The sequence below is a fragment of the Cryptomeria japonica genome, chromosome 1 (genome assembly GCF_030272615.1).
Source record: "Cryptomeria japonica chromosome 1, Sugi_1.0, whole genome shotgun sequence".
NCBI classification, from domain to species: Eukaryota; Viridiplantae; Streptophyta; class Pinopsida; order Cupressales; family Cupressaceae; genus Cryptomeria; species Cryptomeria japonica.
The window spans coordinates 444,214,140-444,230,097 of record NC_081405.1 but is presented as its reverse complement, the minus strand read 5'-3'; positions in this window follow the sequence as shown (position 1 = coordinate 444,230,097).

Sequence of the window (15,958 nt, the reverse complement as noted above, 5' to 3'; positions counted from 1 at the left end):
TAATAAGTAGATGAAAGGGGAGATTTAATCAAATTGCTTAGTGAATTCAATTAAATTGGGGAGGAGAGATTAATTAAATAATTGCTTATTTAATTAATTATCTTCAGACCATTTTTAGGTGTATACATTTTGCCCCTCTTTGAAGCAAGGTGTGATGACGTGTTGATTCAAAGAATAATCTCATTTTGATGCTGATATTGATTTGATAGGATGGCGTAGCTCTTGATTGCTAAATTTTTGTATGATGATCTAAATTCTGGTACGATGATGCCCCCTTGGTAGATCAATTGAGATAATTGATCTTTGGAGTTTTGCAAAATTGATATCCTGATATATTTGATTTGATCTCTGCAACTATGGTTTGATGAAAATGTGAGTTCTTCTATTAGCTTGATTGCTTATATTGGTAAGATTGATAAATATTGATCAATTAGATTGATAAGATTGAGATTCAGTCTAGTTTTAGGAAGGATTCATCCTGTATAAGACAAAGATGATCAAAGTGTCTGGTTTCAAGAAGAATTTATCTTGTATAAGACATGATCAGAACGTCTAGTTTCAGGAAGGATACATCCTATATAAGACATGATAGAATCAATTAGGTTTGATTGATTGATTTGATTTGATAAGGTTGATTAGATAAAGAACTAACATTTTGTTGATATCAAGTTGCAAAATTTTTTGGATACGCTGATGTTGATTCTATTGAGGGAGATATCATAAGATTTGGGTTAGGTCGATAATATCTGAAGAGATATGAGTCATTATTTTGATTGAATATACACTTGTGATGATACTTTGATGATTCCTACAATAGATTTAACCTTGGATAAAAGGAGCTGTTAGGATCCCATACAAGAATGAAATGCAAGCTAAAGTGCAAATGAAAAATGCAATGGAACGCAAACTATGACTGGACCAGTCACTGGATTATTTTGCGTTTTTGTCATCATTGAGCTTTTGAAATGTGGGAAGTGAGTGCAAACATTGATGGTATAATTAAACCATGATGACCTGAGCACTTCTTTCCTAGATTTTGATATAGCAAGTTAGCACAAGCATCGAGGTATAATTTAACCGAGATGACCTGAGTGTTTCTTGAAAAAAAAAGTAATATTAATCATTTCAATATGAAAATCGGAAATTTCTTCAATGATATTCTGATGATCATGTCCTGAGAAAAATTTGCACATATTAATGATTAATTTTCAAACAACAGACAAGAAAAATATCATGTTTCTTCCTTGTTCCTCTAGTCAAAGACATCCTGGAGGCACTCAGAAATCATGATAGTGAAAATCAATATAGAAAAGTTGAACAATCATGTTAAAATCATTATCCAAAAGAGATATTATCCATTAAAAAGTGTGTGATGTGATTAGATTGATTTCATAATAACTTGATCTTGTGTTCAATGTTGGATGTGTCTCAGTTTTCACTTTGATAAGAGTTGTCTAACTTTTTGTTCTACTTGTTTGATTAATGTCAAAATGATCCAGAGTTTTGCCCCTAGCTAAGTGTAGGGTTTTTCCCCTAGCCTAGAAACAAAGTTGTTATGATATATCCAATGATCCAAACCATGGCAAGAAGCCACCTAGGATGTCTACATATGTACAAAGGCTTATGATGCATATGAATAGCATTAATGGAAGATGAATGCAAGCGAAAAGATGCATGAACTAATAGATGGAAGAGCTAGCGGATAGATAACGCTTGTTTGCCAGGTTTTCACCATCTGTTTTTATTGCACTTTTTCTGATATTTGATTTTTTTCTTTCTTTTTCTTTTTCACATTTTAGGATTTTTCTGTTTTTTCATTGTTTTTGATTTTTTTTTTTACTGTTTTTTTATTTTTTTATTTTTTAGACATAGAATTTCTTCAAGTGCATGCTATTGATAAGTTCCTCGAGCTGATCTCCATCTTGTGTTGATAGCTGATATGCTCCTGATCCAAATATTGTTGTGACCACAAATGGACCTAACTAGTTTGGTTCAAATTTTCCTTTCTTTTCTCGATCTGCCTGGTTGCATGGATTTTCTTTTAGCAATAGTTCTCCCACTTGAAAGATTCATGGTTTAACCTTGTGATTATAGCTTCGACACATTCTTTGTTGATATACCTTTAAATGATCAAAGGCATTTTGTCTTTGTTCACGAATTAGTTCTAACTCTTGTAGTCTAGATACTCTTTGTTCTTCATCTGGGATGAGACCTTTTAGTGATACACATAGAGAGGGTATCTATACTTCGATTGGCAATATGGCTTTTGATCCATATACAAGAGAGAAAGGTGTGGCACCTGTCAATGTGTGGATACTGGTATGGTAGGCCTATAGAATAGGGTTTAGTTGAATATGCCAATCTTTCCCAGCATCGTTCACTATCTTTTTGAGGATTTTCATAATAGTTTTGTTAGATGCTTATGCCTGCCCATTTCCTTGTGGATAATATGGTGTGGAGAATCTATGCTAGATTTTGAACTTCTCACATAGCTCTTGTACATCCTGATTTTTCAATGGTCGCCCATTATCAGTGATAATGGTCATTGGTATTCCATAGCGACAGATGATATAGTTCAAGATAAATGCAGCAATTTGTTTTCCTATGATGTTGATGAGAGGTACCACCTCAATCCATTTTGTAAAATATTATGTAGCTACCAGGATGAATTTGTGACCATTGGATGAAGAAGGATTTATCTTTCCTACTAGATCAAGACCCCATTGGAAAAAAGGCCAAGATGTTTCTAAAGCATGAAGTTCTTGTGTTGGTGCATGAATCAAATTCCCATGGATTTGACATTGTTTGCATGTTCTTGCCATTTTAAAAGAATCTTGTTCCATAGTCAGCCAATAATAGCCCAAGCGTATGAGTTTTTTTGAAAGGGTAAGACCACTTGAATGAGTTCCACAAATTCCATTATGGACTTCATGTAAGGCCTTCTTAGATTATTCATGTTTGAGACATCTTAAGAGAGTACCATCTAGACCTCGTTTAAATAGGGTATCCACGACGAGAGTAAAATGTGAGGATTGGTGAATAAAGTTTCTCTTTGGTTCTTGATAAATATGGAGGTAGGATATTGTCTTTTAGGTATGTGTAAGTTTTTCCATAGCGGGATGAATCATGTCCAGTAAGTTGACAAATGATTTGGGAATCAGGACAATTAAAGGTGGGATGAAACAACTCTTCAACCAGGAATTCATAAAGCTATTGATTTTCCTATGTCTGCAATAGAGAGGCAAGTGTAGCCATGGCGTTTGCTGCTTCATTATCATTTCTTGGAATTTGTTCAAAATTTATTTCTACAAAGTACTTCTTGAAATCATCAACTATCTTTTTGTAAGGCATGATTTTATCGTCTTTTGTTTGATAGTCATCATTGATTTGATTAATGACGAGCTGAGAATCTCCAAAGACTTGTAGTTGTTTAATATTCCATTCTACAACCATTTTGATACCTGTTACCAATGCTTCATGCTCTGCTATATTGTTTGTACATGAAAAGCTTAATTTGTATGCTTTTGGGATTGTATGACCTTGTGGTGCGATAAATAGAATTCCTACTCTTGATCCGTGTTGTGTATATGAACCATCAAAGTATAGTTGCCATGTTTTTGTTGTGACTGTTAAGATATCAGCATCAGGAAATTCAATCTGTAGAGGATGGTCATCTTGAAGTGGTGTTTTTGCAAGTTGGTCTATGATGACTTGTCCCTTGATAGCTTTTCTATCAACATATTTGATATCAAACTCGCTTAGAATCATGATCCATTTTGCTAGCCATCCTGTCAATGTAGCTTTGCTGAGCAAATACTTCAGAGGATTGATTTTAGCTATCAATTTGATGGAGTGAGATAGTAGATAGTGTCATAGTTTTTGAGAGGCAAAAACTACTGCCAAACATTCTTTTTCTATTGATGAATAATTAACCTCGTATCCCACTAGTGTTTAGTTGATGTAGTAGATGGCTCATTCTTTTCCTTCTTTGTCTTGTTGTGTGAGAAAAACTCCCAATGATGCTTCAGTAGTTGATACATAGAGTAATAATGGTTTTCCTGGAATTGGTGACATTAGAATAGGTGGTTGCATGAGATATGCCTTGATCTTGTTGAATGCTTCTTCACATTGATGGTCCCATTTGAAATTAACATGTTTGTGAAATAGGTGAGTGAATGGTTGACATTTATCTCCTAATTGAGCTACAAATCTTCTAATTGACTAGAGTCTTCCTTGTAGTGATCTGAGTTGACTAATATTCTTGGGAGATGCCATTTCCATGATTGTTTTAACCTTAGCTAGATCTACTTTGATTCCTCTTGCTGAAACAATGTATCCCAATAGCTTTCTTGAAGTAACACCAAAGATGCATTTCTTAGGATTTAGCCTTAGCTTATATTGTTCTAACCTATCAAAGATCTTTTCCAGTATCTCTATATGTTCTTCTTTGTTGTATGATTTAGTTGATATGTCATCCACATAGTCTTCCATGACTGTATGCATCATGTCATAAAATATAGTTGTCATAGCTCTTTGATATGTAGCAGCTATGTTCTTTAATCCAAATGGCATGACGTTCTAGCACAAAGTACCCCATGGGCATGTGAAAGTTGTCTTTTCCTGATCTTCGGGTGCTACTTTGATCTGATTATATCTAGAGAAACCATCCATTAGAGAAAACATGGAGTTCCAACAATTAAATCTACAATGATGTCGATGTTAGGCAAAGGAAAGTCATCCTTTGGACATGCGTTATTAAGATTTCTGAAGTTTGTGCATATTTTGATGCTTTTATTTGGTTTTGAAACAGGAAAAATGTTGGATACCCATTGAGGATATGCTACAGGTTTGATGAATCTGACATCCAGTAATTTCTTTAGTTCTGCTTTGACTAGGAGAATGATATGAGGATGCATTTTCCTTAACTTTTGTTTGACTGGTTTGGCTCTTGGGCTAACATTCAAGTGATGCATAATAAGCTCTGGATCTAACCCTGGCATGTCTGCATAGGACCAAGCAAGATTGATTTGTCGTCATTTGAAGAATTCCACATATTGTTGCATTTCTACCTCTGATAAAGATGTTACTGGATGGAGAATCTTTGGTTGCTCTGTTGTGCCAATGTTAACTGCCTCTATTGGTTCAATCAAAATGGATGATCTTTCTTGATAATGTTTAGGTAAAGTGTCAAATCTCCCATCTTTTGGTGCCTCAAGGAGGTTTTCACCATTAGATGCGTCCTTTGTTTTTACTTTTTCTTGTTCTAATGTTGCCAAGAAATGGTTTTCAGCATTAGACCTGATATTGTTTTCCTTATTTTCACTTTTGCAACTAGGAGATTTGGCACCAACTTGATTGGAAGATGCATTGCTGAAATTCCTAGTGAGAGTTTTTATGGGTTCGATTACGTTAAGATATATAGATATGGCATGATCATTTGGAAAGGTATCAATAGTAGTATGTCCTTCATTTTCCCAATCAATAAGCTTGGGAGGGATTAGAAGTAAGGGAGCTTCAGGTTGGGATGTTTCAAAGGTTTCAAGGGTCATGATGGATGTATCAAAGTTTTCAATATGTGTGTTGATGTCTAAAATGGTACTCTCATTAGGATGATCTCGCATAAGAAGTTCGTGATCGTCCTCGGTTAAGTCTAAGTTAGCCGAATGTGATTCTAATTCAAGTGAACTAGTTCCTGATGTTTGTCTTGCATACGTGTGAACTATATCAACTTCTACATCTCCTTCAAAGCATTTTTCTTCAACTGATTCTTCAGAGTGATAGGAATCCCATTCCCATTCATTAGAATCTGTATCACTTGCAACTTGTAATCTACATATTTGGTCATATAACATTTCTTCCGCTTTTCTAGCTATACTTTTTCTTCTTTCATATTCAACCTCTTCAGGATTGAGATTGAGTTTTGTCAACTTTTATATGAGTTCTCCTAAACTTATATTAGCTTATTTCTTGATTTGATTGAGATTTAATGCTACTGGAGAGATGTTTTTAGTTTGTTTCTCTTGTTGATTTGAAGCTTGCTTCTTTTTCCATTTTGTGTTTGTTTATGCTTGTTTCTTAACTGATTTTTCTTTCCTTTCAATTGCCAATTGTTCTTGTTTATTTTCATATTCCTCTTGTTGTTGACTAAAAGATGTGTCTTCCAGTAGGGTGATTTGTCCATACCCCAAACCTATTTTTTCTATAGTTTGTTGAGTATGAGGTTGAATAGGTTATGAGACACCTTCTTTATTTTTTCCAATAGGGTCTGTTCCAGTGTATCCCATCCTTCGAATAATGTTGAATCCTTTTCCATATTTTTCTATAGGTATTCTGACATTGTTGACCTTTTGTTGAACATATTCATCTTTGTATAGCCATTGTAGCACATCTTTTTCTTTTATTTCCTCTTATAAGGTTCTAGCACTAATAAATGCTCCATCAAATATCGGAAGATGTTTCACAGTTGGTTGTTGTTTAGAGCTTGATGGTTTTCCCAAGGATTTAGGAGAAAGTGGTAATTGTGATATTGAGTATTCTCCATTCCCTTGATCTCTTAGTTGCATTTGTTTTCCCATACTTGATAGAATAGAGGCGAATGATTTTTCCTTGGATTGTGTGTTCGAAGATGTCACTTCCCTGTTATGAGGAACAATTACTTCCTGAGCCATTTTTAGATTGCTATAATATTGAAACGGATTTGCATCTACGGATATTATGATTTCTTGTCCTTCATAGGGAAATGTGACACATTGATGATAGGTTTATGGGATAGCTTGCAAGTCATGTATCCATGGTCTTCCTAGGAGCACATTATATGATAGGTCCAAGTCTAGAACTTGGCATGCTGTGTCTTTTTGTAGAGGCCCCACTCTGATTGGTAATATCACAATTCCCTTGGAGGAACGTTCTTCTTCAACATAGGCTTTTATAGTGATCCTTTTCCAGACATCAACTGCATCTTCTAAATATCCTAAGGCATGAACAAGACTTAATGAACAAATATTTAGGCCAGCTCCACCGTCTATTAGAACATGCTTTACTCGGGTTTTGTGAATAAGAACTTTAATATGCAAAGGAGTGTTGTGAGGATGTTGCAAGGATATGTCATCTTCATTAGTGAATGATAAGAAATGAGGGGTTGTGAGGTGTCCCACCATGGTTTGGAATTGATCAATATCAAGGTCTTTGGATACTGTGGTATCTACTAATGCTCGTTCAAGAATTTCTTTATGTGCGGGTGAAAGTTTTAAAAGTTCCAAGATTGATATTTGCGCAGGTGTTTTCTGTAATTGTTCCACTAGATTGTATTGTTTTGCTATAGCAGATGATGTGTTTGTTGTAGGACCCAGCAAAAAAACTTTGGCTTTGCTTCTTGTGACAACCTGAGCATGTTCTTGATTTTGTTTTTCTTTAACTACAATCACATTCACCACATTATCATATGTATGAGCATAGTTTACCTTTTCTTTACTCTTACCATTATTTGTTGTTGATGATTCACCTTTCTCATAGTTTGGAAGCATAGTTTTAAAGGCGGTATGAGATTCATTTTTTGTATGTCGATCCACAGTTATTATGCTATTATCAATTAAGTCTTGTATGACATGTTTTGAATTTTGACAATTATCTGTGAGATGTCCCTTGTTTTGATGGAAATCTCAATACTGATTATCGTTCCACCAAGGTGGTTTGATTTGAGGTTCGTAGTTCCTTTCTTCTAGTAAAGTGATCAATTTGTTTGTGAGAAGTGTCTTTAGTGCTGATCCAAGGGGTTCACCAATGTTTGTGAATTGTGTTCGAAAGATAGTTTTGATAGTTTCTCTTTGGTGATTGTTGTTTTGTTGTGCTGTTGTTGAGTGAGTAGATAAATTGAAAATTGGTTGCTTTGGTTTCACATTGTTGTTATCTACTATTCCATCATTCAGGACATTTCGATTTCTATTCCAAAACTTTGGTTTATCATTGTGATTGTTGTTATTGTTGTTGTTAGGAGGATGGACTCCTTCTTTGTATATTTTCAACTCACCTCTCTTTATCATGGCTTCTTCCATTCTGATTCCATTATCAACCATTTTTCCAAAGCTTTAATTTCCTTGCATTTTTAAGTAATAACTCATTTGATCATTTAAGTTGTCAATGAATATGTCCATTTTTTCATACTCTGGCAATGTACAAGGATACCGCGATGCTAGGCATCTCCATCATTGTAAGAATGTCATGAAGGGTTCTCCACTTTTTTGTTTAATGTTACATAGGTCTAGCATTGTTACTTCATGTTGTATGTTGTAGGAGTATTGTGAAACAAACTTATCCACCAACTCTGAAAATGATCTGATTCTAGGTGTAAGTTTGGAGAACCATTCCATAGCTAGTCCAGTTAAGCTTTTTGGAAATAGTCTCATTAAGTAGGTATCCTTGTGTGCAAAATCCATACTCATTGTGCAAAATTATTGTATATGATCTTGAGGGTCAGTGCTTCCATCATATTTTTCACATCTTGAAGTTTAAAAACCTATAGGAAATGGTTTTTTTTTTATATTTCTGTTGAAAGGATAAGGACATATTTCTTGAAGTGAGTATTGTCTAACATTTCCTCTTTGCATCTCTTGGATTTGTGTTTGCATTGCTTGTAGTTGTTGTGTGAGAGTCATGATAGGATTATCAACATGATTTGTTCTTGCATGACCGTGATTTTGCATTCTAGGAGGATTGGGGTCTCTTCTTGTATCCTCATTGAATTGAATGTTATTCAGGATTTCTACTTCATCTCTTCTAGGTGTGTCGGTTTCTTCATTGTTTCTGGTGTTATTGGGAATTGACGTGTCATTCATGCAGAGACCAAAGATGTCCTCATAGTGTTCCTTATTAGGAGGAGGGTCAATTTTATTTTATGTCAATTTATTCACATCAAAAACTTGGGGAAGTGTAGCACCATATTTAGCTAGCATTAGAAAGTATTTTTCTTTTTCTTCCTCCAACAATTTCTGCATAAATTTGTTGAATTGGGGATCTTTCTTGATGTCTCTGATGTTTTGTTTTGTTATTTCTCCTTCAACATGCATTTCATCTTCATGTTCCATGGTCATATGCTCTAATGTTTCAATTTCAGTCTCTATGATCCTTCATCTCTGAGCTCTAGTTAGAATGGGCATACATGTGTGTTAAACTGCTTAGGATTTGATTGTCCAAAAGGTTGTTTTGGGTAAGTGACAAATAGTCAATTTCAAGGAAATAGAGTGATATGACACTAAAAGAGAATTCAAGTGTTTAAAATTTTGCAAGTTTTTCGATCTTCAGTTTAGGAGTGCAATGGTGATGATTTGATAAGAACTAGGTCTAGTAGGAATGATATATCCTATGATGTGGGACAAGGTTATCCTAACTAAACATTTCAGTTTCATGATAAAGGATGATTGATCTTGATGAGAAACTATGTTTGAGTGATCAGTTTATCAAAGAGGGTGATAATGCACTTTGAGATGTTTAGATCTTGAACTTGTTGGGGGTGAGCACTTGAAAATCTTAAGGTGTTTATATTCTAGAGTATGATTTTGACGGATGATAACTTGACCAAGCAAACTAAGAAAACAATCTAAGCATAGACTGGCAGATAACAGGTGTTTATGTTTACTGCAAATTGATCAGGCAAAAATGACAAATCTGAAATAGGCATGTAAGACATAGCTCTAGATTGACAAATGCAAAGTTTTGTACAACAAGATATGCAGCTTAGAACGATACAAGATATGAGTCTGTACGACAAAGAAGAATTTTTCATGTAAAAAGAAGAGACTCGTATGACACACTTTTCTAAAGCATATGACAAAACAGATGACTCATATGACATAGAATGCTGTGTAGCATGACACAAGATTTTATGTAGACAGGTTCGTATGACAGAGATCCTAACTCATACAATAGATAACCAGATAGAGATAAAAATGTTTGTTTGGTTAAATTTTTGATAACTGATGTTTAATGTTTTGCTTATGTCTTTCAGTTTTTGGATGTCTGATTTGTCGATTTAGGGATGAATACACATCAAACACATGATATGATAAGTGACTCCAAGCATGCTAAATCCTAAGGAAGTTGGCTGAGAATGAAAACCTTTGCTTGCTGACTTAGGTACACACCCAATAACTAATCAGAATACGGCCGCTGAGTCTCAAACAATGGATTCTCAACACCATATTATCTGACTCCAAATGCTAATGGGGGCATGATATGGCAAGTGCCTTGGGAGAGTTACTATCTCTCTTGCACAAATATTATCACCCTTTCAGAGGTGAATTGGGTAGCTTCTATTTTAACCGGCACTAGTAAGGGATCCGTTCGACACATCGGGGTATAAACTCAATTAAGAGGTCTCTCGGCCTTGAAAACCAAGGTTTGATATACCCAAAGGTATGGAGGAGAGCTATTCCCAAGCACTGTCGTTGCTTTGATTTTCATCAAAAACACATTTATTTTATAGTGGGTTGGATTACTTTGGCGTTAGTCGTTCCCACTTAGGTCGTTCCCCTCTCACCGGCCTTAAGGGCTAAGAGTTAATAACTCCTTGGGAGGGCAGGCCTGCTAAAGAAATGCACTAATGAAAGCAAAATATGAGTCTAGGTTTCTGATCACCTAAGAAAGGTGAGAGCATACTCGCCTATCATCAAATACACATAAGATGTGATAGTTCATTTTTTTAGCCCAAATTGAAGTGTGCCTAAAAATCTTAAAGAATACACAAAGTTTTTGTTGAATCCTTAGGCAACCTACAAAATAGATCCATTAGTAGTCATGATTGTGTTTTGAATTTGCCTTTGACAAGCGTATCTTTGCCAAGTGTCCTACAGAAAAGAGTTAGGCTGCCAACAATCTCACAAACCAATCTGGGTTAGCATTAGCAAAATTAAAATTAAAATCAGAAAACCCTAACATGCAGTTTATCAAAAATCATAGAACTAGAGAATCGTACGACACAAATTTCCAGTTAGTACGACACAAATTTAGATCTCTGACACAAGCCAAAAACCATCTCGTACGACACAAAAGTATGGTTAGTACGAGTAAAGAATTTGCAAGAAATAGACTTGTACGACACAGCTTTAGACCTAGTACGAATAAAGAATTTGCAACATAAAAGCTCATACAACACAAAATTATACCTAATACGAGTCAGGATGAGGTGTCGTCCTAGACTGAAAGGAAGTTCATACAATCTGAAAAGGCAACTCGTACGAATATCTGAACCAGAGTCAAACAGAGAAGATGTTTGCTGAGGATTAAGAGGCCAAAAGTGATGATTTCGGCCCCATGGTGGGTGCCAAAATGTCATGCTCTATGAAGTGTACCTATACATGCAACCACAATGCACTCAATAAATCATTACAAGCAATAGTTAGTAAATTGAAACAATGAAAGACAAAACCATAGCTAATCGACTTATTGCCTTCTAGTAAATGCGAGTGTGAAAATGCTCTCAGATCTGATTATGCAAATTCCAGTGACTTGACTACACTTAGATGGAGGATTTGAATGATGAAAATGCATGATCTAGAAAGAATAGCAAGATTAAGCTATATGAGTTCATGATTGATCTAGAAAATGAACTAAGATTAAGATGCAATAAGCTAAAATTGAGCATGATAACATTACTAAAGAATGATAAGCTATAAACTAGATGCCTATAGTAACAATGCTTGAATGCAAATGAGATGAATCAAATGATATGCAAAAATATATGAATTTGGGACACTTTGTGATCCAAAATGAGGTCTATTTATAGGATTTTCAAGGCTAGGGGTGAGGTGGCAAGAATCAATGGTCAAGATTGATTTGAAAATATCAATGGTTAAATTGGAGGAGGATGGAAAAGGGGGTTGGATTAAAGGGAATATCTGTCACCTCTATGGTGGCAAGTGTCAAGAGGCTTCTAGAAGAGGTTAGATGAAAAGGAACACTTAGTGACAAGTGTCACAAGGTTATAGAAGATGTTGGATGAAAGAGGACATGGTGGTAGGTAGAATGGGTTAAGTTTAGGAATGGTAGAAGTTAGGAGAATTTGAATTTAAAAAATTCAAATAATGGAAAAAGGATAATTAATTTCAACAACTCATAATTGATTTGTTTTAATTAATTAAGGGATTTAGAAGAAATGATTTTGATGGAGGGAATTAATTAATTAAAGGAGATGACATGAACCTATTAAATAAATCCTTAGATTTATTAATAAGTAGATGAAAGGGGAGATTTAATCAAATTTCTTAGTGAATTCAATTAAATTGGGGAGGAGAGATTAATTAAATAATTGCTTATTTAATTAATTATCTTCAGACCATTTTTAGGTGTATACAAAGACTACATTTACCTATTTGAGAGATGAATTAGGGGTTCTGCCCCTTCATGAAGTCAACTAAAGTTGTGTGCTCCACATCAGTTAGGCACTATAGTGTCAAATATTTTAGGATTTATGTGTTGAAGGATGCTACTCCATAGGGGGAGCAACATAGTTGAAAATGGAAGCTTGTGCCTCCACTTTGGCATTGTTGTCAAATGGGGAGAAGATATCTAATGTATGGGGAGACAATATATGATGTATGGGGAGAAGATATCTGATGATGTTGAATACACTGGTCTATGATGTTTACAATTGTAATGCTACACTGAGTATTGCCATCAATGCCAAAGGGGGAGATTGTTGGCATATGATGAACCTGCATGTTAATATGATGATAATGTATGTTGTCATTGATGTCAATAAGTGCAAGTGAACCGGTATGTAAATTGGAAGAAGTTAGTCAACTGGTATGCCGATTGGAAGAAGTTGGTCAACCGGTATGAAGAGATGCAGTGAACCAATGTCGGGGTTTAACTGAGTGTGACTACCGGTTGGTAGTCTCAGCTCTAGGGTTTCCAGTTTGGCAATCTCACTTGTGCGATGCAACCGATGACATTCTATGATGAGTTAGCTAAGAGATGAAGATGAGATTGTGATGCCACATCATCTTTGTGCACGTGAAGGATTTTCTTAAGGATCTTGCAAGTGAAGATCGACTACATTAAATGTCTACCTCGAGAATGAATATTCTTCTTAGTGGTATGAGAAGAAAGAGCAATGAGTTATTAATTTCTATGTGCGGTGAAGAATGGAATATGCATATTGTCTTGTGATCTATTTGAAATTGTATTTCTCTATGCAAAGTGTTTGGACAGTCAGGATTGGACTGCTTGTATTGTAAACCTAAAATGCTTAGGGCTTAGGGTTTATTTTATCAACCTAATTTTTGTCTATAAGGTCGATGATGTTTGTTATTGTAAGTTGTTGGAAAATGTTGTGTGTGTATCCAAGTGATGAGATACTTGCCAGACCAGTAAGAGAAAACTATATAGTGTGATTGCAGAGTAGCAGAACTGAAAAGGATCTGCCTTAGCATATAGTGTTGTTATCAGATCAAAGCTTTACCTATTGTCTTCTAACCATTTCAATAGAAGGAAAATCTCTTTGCCTGGTAGCTTTAATAGGCTTACTATAAATCCTCTAACCAAGTGACTCAAACTCATTGAGTTCTTTAAATCCTCTAGCAAGATAACCTTTAATAGGGTTTCAACCTTTAACAAGGTATATAGCCATCCCTTAACCGGGTGATCTTTAACAGGATCAGTTCCTAGCAGAACCTTATTGTAAAGTCTTTAACCGGACTAGGCTCCTAATAGAGCGAGCTTTAAAAGAGTTCAAAAACAAGCTTGTGGGTATTCATCCCCACCATGGTTTTTCCCATTTGGGTTTCCACGTGAAAAATATGTGTATCATGAGTTGTGCATTTTTCATGTGATGATTAAGTATTATTTGTTTAAGTGATTATGCATGTAGAGCTAATGGTTATGGTATTGTTGACACACCACATGCATATGTTTATGGGTGAAGTAGTTAACAAGTATTGAATATATCTGAAGGGTTCAATTTTACCAGTTTATGTTGTCTAAAGTCTTACTGTGTTTAACCAGTATTTCCATGGTTAAGTTCAGTAATAAAGACAATCGGTTTGCATTGTTTTAACTTGATAAGTTACAGAGAAGTTTTTGTATGTACTGATTCACCCCCCCTCTCAGTACCAGTTAGGGTATTTGTTGCTCATCATTATTCATCAATTGGTATCAGAGCAACTCCAGGTCCTCGGTGATATAAGCTTAACCGCTTGAGGTAAAAGATCCTACTTTAATGATGAAAAGGGAAGGTCTTAAGTTCAATAGAGATAACTTCAAAATATGGAAGGACAAAATGAAGATCTATATCAAGATTTTGGGTGGTCAAGACTGGAGCTATGTTGAGAATGCCTATGTAATCCCCATTAGCAATCTAACCGATGATCAAAAAAGAGAGGTTCAATAAGCCTGTTAAAGGTACTTAGAAAAAGGATTTTCCTACTATTGAAATGGTTAGAAGACAACAGGTAAAGCTCTAATCTGATAATAGCACTACATGCTAAGGCATATCCTTTTCAGCTCCTCTACTCTGCAATCACACTCTGTAGCTTTCCACTCCTCTACTTTGCAATCACACTCTACAGTTTTCCACTCCTCTACTCTGCAATCACACTCTGCATTTTTCCACTCACTAGTTTGGCAAGTATCTCATCACTTGGATACAAACACAACATTTTCCAACACTTACAATAACAAACATCATTGACCTTATAGACAACAATTAGGTCGGTAGCATAAACCCTAAACCCTAAGCATTTTAGGTCTACAATTACAAGCGGTCCAATCATGACTATCCAAACACTTTGCATAGAATAAAATAATATCAAACAAATCACATGTCATTCTACATCATCTATTCTTCACCGCATATGGGAATCCGTAACCCACCATGCTCTCTTCACATACCGCTAAGAAGAATGTTCATTCCCGAGGTAGACATTTAATGCAATCGATCTTCACATGCAAGATCCTCAAGAAAATCCTTCATGTTCACAAAGCTGATGTGGCATATCGATCTCATCCTTATCTCTTAGCTAACTCATCACTGAATGTCACTGGTTGCATCACACAAGCTAGATTACCAAACCAGAAACCCTAGAGCTGAGACTACCAACTGATAGTCACAGTTAGTGAAACCCTGACACCGTTTCACTACATTTCTTCATACTAGTTGTCTTGAACATCAATAACATCTTCTTCCAATCTTCATACCAGTTCACCTACACTTATTGACATCAATGACAACATATATTATCATCATATCATTATACCAGTGCATCATATGCCAACAAAAACTACCCCATGGACATGTGAAAGCTGTCTTTTCTTGATCTCCAGGTGCTATTTAAGTCTGATTGTATCTAGAGAAACCATCCATTAGAGAAAACATGGAGTGTCCAGCTGTTAAATCTACAATGATGTCAATGTTAGGCAAAGGAAAGTCATCCTTTGGACATGCATTACTAAAATATTTGAAGTCTGTGCATATTCTGATACTTTTATCTGGTTTGGAAACAAGAATGATGTTGGATACCCATTGAGGATATGCTACAGGTCTGATGAATCTGACATCCAATTATTTATTTAGTTCTACTTTGACTAGGAGAGCGATATGTGGATGCATCTTTCTTAATTTTTGTTTAACTGGTTTGGCTTCTGGACTGACATTTAAGTGATGCATAATAAGCTCTGGATCTAATCCTGGCATGTCAACATATGACCAGGAAAAATTGATTTGCCATTGTTTGAAGAATTCCATATATTGTTGCATTTCTTCTTCTGACAGAGAAGTTGTTGGATGTAGGATCTTTGGTTGCTTTGTTATCCCAATGTTAACTGCCTATGTTGGTTCCATCAAAATGGATGACCTTTCTTGATAGTGCGCAGGTAAAGTGTCAAATCTCCCATCTTCCGGTGCCTCGAGGAGGTTTTCACCATTAGATGTGTCCTTTCTTTTTACTTTTTTCCTGATCTAATGTTGCCA